This window comes from Equus caballus, chromosome 7 (genome assembly GCF_041296265.1).
Source record: "Equus caballus isolate H_3958 breed thoroughbred chromosome 7, TB-T2T, whole genome shotgun sequence".
Taxonomy (NCBI): domain Eukaryota; kingdom Metazoa; phylum Chordata; class Mammalia; order Perissodactyla; family Equidae; genus Equus; species Equus caballus.
The window spans coordinates 81,962,111-81,968,873 of record NC_091690.1 but is presented as its reverse complement, the minus strand read 5'-3'; positions in this window follow the sequence as shown (position 1 = coordinate 81,968,873).

Sequence of the window (6,763 nt, the reverse complement as noted above, 5' to 3'; positions counted from 1 at the left end):
TATTCAAAGGGACATTGGTCTGTAGCTTTCTCTGCTTGTGATATCTTATTCTGCCTTTGGCATCAGAGTAACACAAAGTAATGACTCAGAAAATGTTCCCTCTTCTTATATTTTTAGGGAGTATTTGTGAAGTATTGGGGTTAGCTCTTCTTTAAATATTTGGTAGAATTTACTAGTGAAGCCATCTGTCCTCTACTTATCTCTGTGGCAAGTTTTTTGATTACTAATCAATCTCTTTACTTGTTACAAGTTTGTTCTAATTTTCTACTTCTTCTTGAGTCAGTTTCAATAGTTTATGTCTTTCTAGGAATTTATTCCTAGAACATACATTATGTGTGTACCTGGGACATACATTATTCCAATTAGTTTATCTAATTTGTTGTCATACAAGTTTTCACAGTGTTCCTTTATATTCCTTTTTATTTTTGTAAGGTCAGTAGTAATGTCCTCGCTTTCATTTCTGATTTTAGTAATTTGAGCCTTCTCTCTTTTTTTCTTGGTCATTCAAGGTAAAAGTTTGTCAATTTTGTTTATCTTTTCAAAGAAACAGCTTTTGGGTTTATTGATTTTCTCTACAGTTTTTCTATTTATATTTCATTTATTTCTCCTCTAATCTTCATTATTTCCTTCCTTTTGCATGTTTTGAATTTAGTTTGAGCTTCTTTTTCTACTCCATAAAGGTGAAAGGATAGGTTATTGATTTGAGATCTTTTTCTCTGTTAATATAGGTGTTTACAGTTATAAATTTCCCTTGAACTGCTCTAATTCTTTCCCATAAGTTTTGATACGTGATGTTTTCATTTCCAATCATATCAAAGTATTTTCTAATTTCCCTTGGGATTTCTTGTTTGACCCATTGACTATTCAGAAGAAATATGTTTAATTTATACGTGTTTGTGAATTTCCTTCTGTTATTGCTTTCTAACTTCATTCTATTGTAGGCCGGGGGCATGTATTATTCCAAACCTTTTAAGTTTATCGAGATTTGTTTTATGGCTTGACATATGGTTCATCCTGGAGAATGTTCCATGTTTGCTTGAGAAGAATGTATATTCTGCTGCAGTTGAAAGGAGAGATCTATTGCTGTCTGTTAGGTCTAGTTTCTTTATTTTGTTGTTCAAGTCTCTATTTCCTTATTGATCTTCTGTTCGGTGTTCTATCTGTTATCGAAAGTAGGCTATTGAAATCTTCAATTAGTATTGTACAACTATTTCTTCACTTCTGTTGGGTTTTGCTTCATACATTTTGGGGCTCTCTTGTTAGACTCACATATGTTTATAATGTTTATATCTTCTTGATGGATTGATTCTTTTTTAATAATAAAAGAATATAAATGTTCTTCTTTGTCTCTAGCAACAGTTTTTGTCTTAAAAACTATTTTGTCTGATACTAGTATAGCCATTCTAGCTTTCTTTTAGTTACTATTTGCGTGATATATCTTTTTCCATCCTTTTACTTTCAATTTATTTCTGTATTTGAATTTAACATGAGTCTCTCGTAGACAGCGCAAAGTTAGATCATGGGATTTTGTTTGTTTTTTACCCATTCTGCCAGTCTCTGGCCAATTCTATTCTGAGCTCATTTTTTTCTTGTAATACTTTGACAAGTGCAACCATTGGTAGCCAACATGCACTGCTAATGTTCTGTTTTTCAATCTCTTCTCCTAGAGATGTCATGTAAGTACACAAGGGTTCTGCCTCCCAAGTTAGATCAGTTGATAGTGTTTCAGCACTACGTGGCATGCATCGGGATATTTCCAGTCTTCAACTTAGTTTTTCTCTCAGAATGCCACCAGATCATTAAGTTGTTAGAGCAGTGCCCTACTTTGAGGTACCAATATTTCTATTAATGTAATACATATTAGTACAATAATATAATATTTATATTAGTCAGAGTACAATAAGCTATACTGTGGTAATAAATAAACCCCAAAATCTAAGTGGTCTAACCCAACAAAGGTTTATTTCTCATTACTGTCACCATCCATTGATGGTCAGGTAACTCTCCTGCACGACTCTCTCCAAGCAGAAACAGCCTCCTTACGCAGGGCAATGTAGCCATCTCAGAGTTCTTCCCTTCTGGAATCATAGACAGGGGCGACAGAGAGTGACCGATAGTGCAAGGGAGTTATTGCCAAGCTCAAAAATGGCACGTATCACTTCTGCCTACATCTAATGGGCCAGACATAGTGGCCCCAATTCAACTTTAATGGAAAAGGAAACCAATTTACAGGAACTCATTGATATTTGGTGATCACTGGTAGTCTCCACCACACCCCTATTCCCTAAACATACCAGAAGTTCACCGTGAAGGGGGAGAACAATGATGGGGGCCCACTATTTTAGGAATGTAGGCCGTCCAGAACACGAGGAGGCATCGTGGTTAAGAGGTGTGGGCTCTGGAGCCAGGCTGTCTGGATTGAAACGTTAGAATGTTAGATTTACTGCTTAATAATCACGTCACCTAAGGCGTCATACTTAACCCTGTGAGCTCCAGTTTCCTCATCTGTAAAGTGGGCATTAAGTAGCACCTACCTCCTAGGTTTGTTGTCAAGATGAAATGAGACAATCCATGTAAATGCAGTTCAGTGCCTAACGCACAGTAAGTGTGTAATAGATGTCACCTGTCATTAGTTAAAGAGCTGGAAAATAATGGGACAGGAAATAAGACCATACGGCGAATGCGATTGCTGTTAACAATATTTCTCTCTGCATGCCTGATTGGAAATGTGCTTGTCTGGGGAGTCCAAGCAGTGGCAAGAAAGCGCATGGCCAGGTAGCTGAGGCCTTAATGCATCTCCTTATATGAGATGAGGAGGCATCTGATAATGGTATCAGCTCTCACAAGTGTGCGGTCCGAGCCTGAGATTGCGCCCCTGAGGACTTAGAGAGGAGAGGCCTAATTGGAGTGCAATTTAAATCTCCATCACAGCCCCGCCCACAGGAGAGTGGAGCTGCCTGCACCACGGCAGCAAGCTTGACTCCACTTTGCCTCTGGTATTCGAAGCCACAAGCTCTGTCCAAGCTCTGCACAGCCCAGGATGAGGGGCTGGAAGGAAACCAGCAAGTGTGAGTCTGCCAGCACCTCTCTGAGGGCGCTGGACTGTGGGCCTTGTCGCTGCTGCAGCTAAGAGGTGATATTGCAAGGGTACCAGAAGGATATAGTTCTCATCTGTGCTGCGTGGGGTCAATCCAGTGTTTGAACTCTGGGTTTTCATCTGAGAGGCGACAGAGCACAGGGTTAAAAGCACAGGACCTAGAGTCAGACTAACTGAGTTCAGACTCCGACTCTGATTCTGAATTAACTGTGTGAATCTAAACCAGTCTCCAACTCCTCCAAAGGTCGGTCTTCATCCATCAGCTGGGATTGATGTCACTGTGTTGGCTGTCCTCTATCCGCCCATCCATATCCACTCTGCACCCTTCTCTCCACACCCTGAGCTGTAAGAACCATAGCGAGGGATTCTCTTACTCTCCGGCTTCTGGTGTGCTTCTGGGCAGGTGGGAGGAGAGTGAAATTTAGTATTTATTTCCCTGGATCCCCCACTGCTGCACTGCTGAGGGTTGAGGCGACCCTCTCCCAAAGACCACAGCCACTTTTCAGGCAGCTTCTCCTCACAGCTTTCTCCACAGGTTGCAGAAACTACTTCCTCCTCTTTCCTCTCCCAGGCCTGGGATGGTAACATCTCCCACGTCACCAGCCCCCACATACTCTAACATCCCTCCTTGCTTTCCCTAAATTCTCCCCCACTTAATCTCCTTATTAAATGCTTTTCAATTACCCACTTTGGGATGTGCCAGGACCCTGACTGATACAACTGTGTGCTTGCAGTAGATACCCCTTTGGGTGGCTAACTGGTTCACAGTGATTCCCTTTCTCTGAGAACAGCCCACATGCAAAAGGGAGGGCCCCCAGTGGCCATGGCTGTGCTACACGGCCCTGCAATCTGATTGGTCCAGGGATAGACACCTGACCCCAGGTGGGCAATCAGACGTCCCCTCAAAGAAAGGCGGTATTTGGAACAAAGAGAGAACAGGGACAGGAGCCACTAGGACTGCACCAGGTTTATCCCCAAATCCACCTTGTAAGGAGCAAACAAAAGCTGGCGTGTGTGGGTTCCTATCCTTCCAAGTTTGGATTGTTCCTCTCTTTCTCCTATCCCATGAGATACCCTATTATCCTTTCAGTACATTTCTTCTTTACTTGGCTAGCCAGAGTAGGCTCCTGCTGCTTGCAGTCTAAAGAACTTCAATAAACACGGCCCTTCACGGAATTTTTATGAGACAATATATGTGGGGTGTAGCACAGTGCCCGGGATGTGGGAAGCTCTCAATAACTTGTAGCATTTATTGTCTATAAAAGCAGAGCTAATAAGAGGATGAGAAGACAAGCTGCAGATCAAGAGAAAATATTTGCAAAAGACGTATCTGGTAAAGGACTGTTATCCAAATTATACACAGAGCTCTTAAAACTCAATAATAACAAAATGAATTCAATTAAAAAATGGGCAAAAGACTTTAACAGACTCCTGACCAAAGAAGATACACACATGGCAAATAAGCATATGAAAAGATGCTCCACATCATATGTCATTAGGGAATTGCAAATTAAAACAACAATGAAGTCTACTACATGCCTATTAGAATGGCCAAAATCCAAAACATGGATAATACCAAATGCTGATGAGGATGGGGAGCAACAGGAACTCTCATTCATCGCTGGAGGGAATGCAAAATGGTACAGCCGCTTTGGAAGACAGTGTGGCAGTTTCTTACAGAATCCCACACACTCTGACCATAAGATCCAGCTGACACACTCCTTGGTATTTTCCCACATAAGTCGAAAACATATGTTCACACAAAAATCAGCCCCTGGATGTTTATAGCAGCTTTATTCATAATTCCAAAAACTTGGACGCAACCAAGATGTCCTTCAGTAGTGGAATAGATAAATAAACTGGTACATCCAGACAATGGAATATTATTCAGCTCTAAAAAGAAATGAATTATCCAGCCATGAAAAGACATGGAGGAAACAAATGCCTGTTAGTTTTTTTTCCAAATGCATATTACTGAGGGAAAGAAGCCAGTCTGAAAAGGCCATATACTATATGATTCCAACTATATGACATTCTGGAAAAGGCAAAACTACGGAGACAATGAAAGATTAGTCATTGCCAGTGGTTGGGGGAAGGAGGGGTGAATAGTCGGAGCATAGAGGATTTTTAGGGCAGTGGAACTATTCTGTAGGATACTATCATTGTGGACATATGTCCTTATACATTTGTCAAAACCCATAGAATGAACGACACCAAGCGCAAACACTAAGGGAAACTACGGACGTTGAGTGATAATGATGTGTCCGTGTAGGTTCACTGGCTGTAAAAAAGGTACCGCTGTGGGGAGGGAGGTTGATGGTGGTGGAGATTGGAAGGGTGAGCAGGGGTACATTAGAGCGTTCTGCACTTTCCACTCAATTTGGCTGTGAACCTAAAACTCTAAAAATGAAGTTTACTAATTTTTTTTTAAAGCGGAAAAAACAGTGGAGCTAATGATTGCCTCACTGATTTTGTGAAAATTAACTAAGTTCATATGGTCTGTACTGCACCTCATGGGCTACCATAGGACTCAGGTCTGGAAAGCCAAGTGGAGGTTCTGAGCAAATCTCGCTTGGTTCTAACCGCTTGCAAGAGAGACAATGGTAACAACGTCTCTGACAGGATCATTCTGGGGGTGGACATGGTATTTGGTCTGTTTGTGTTTTCTCATCTGAAAACTGCCCTCCCTCTTTTCCAGGGGAGTCTTGTGGGACTGTCAATCAAGTCCTGGGGAGGCAAATGATCAAGCTGGCCAAACAGGGCACTCAGGGAAATCCAAGACACCTAAGCAAGGACTAATTAGAGTCTTCTGAGGAATTGGTTGAGTTATTAGGAAGAGTCTCTCTTCTTCTAAGGTCACAAACGTATGAGTCCTGAAAGCTGGAGTCTCTGAGTTCTTTCAACATGTGGGGAAAGTGTGCTAGAAAAAAAATCCAACATAGAAGAAAGCCGTCCCAAGAGATTGAGGAAAATAGAGAAACAGATTCCTGGCCAAATTTTTGGGTTCCTTGATCCAGCTATGCCTGAAGCTGAAACCTGGAGTTTTCAGTTATGAGAACCAATACATTTTCTTTTTGTCTAGGCTAATTTGAGATAAATACATGTTATTTGCAGATCAGATAGTCCTATCATTATATAAGCCTTTCTTCTAAAAAATTTAGCCACTTTCAGAGTTCTTTCCTTTTGTCTTAATAAAAGCCCTGGGAAATGAACAGGTGAGGAAATTTTTCTTCTCATTTTCTGGCAGAAAAAGACGAATATGTTAAGAAACATCCAAATTTACACAGCAAGTCAATGTTGGTGTCAAATGCAGAGCACCAGTCCCCTCAGGGCCACGTTATGACTTTCATGAACCCCAGAAACTTTTTGTCTTCAGGAGCAACTTCTGCCATAAAATGATATTTAAATTGCGTTTTATGAATGCATTGGTGTAAAGACAAACATAATCCAGATTGAGTTCATTGTTATATACTAATGATTTTTATGGGGTTTTTTGCTCTGTTTTAAAAGACATAAAAATTAAAACATTTTCATGGGCCCTTGGCCCTAATTAGCCTAATGGGTAAGTTGACCCCAAGTCTTGTTTGCAAAAGAAAATAGAAAGAAGTGTGGAAATGAGATGATGTATGTGAATACACTAAGCTACCCTGTTGACCAGAAATCACT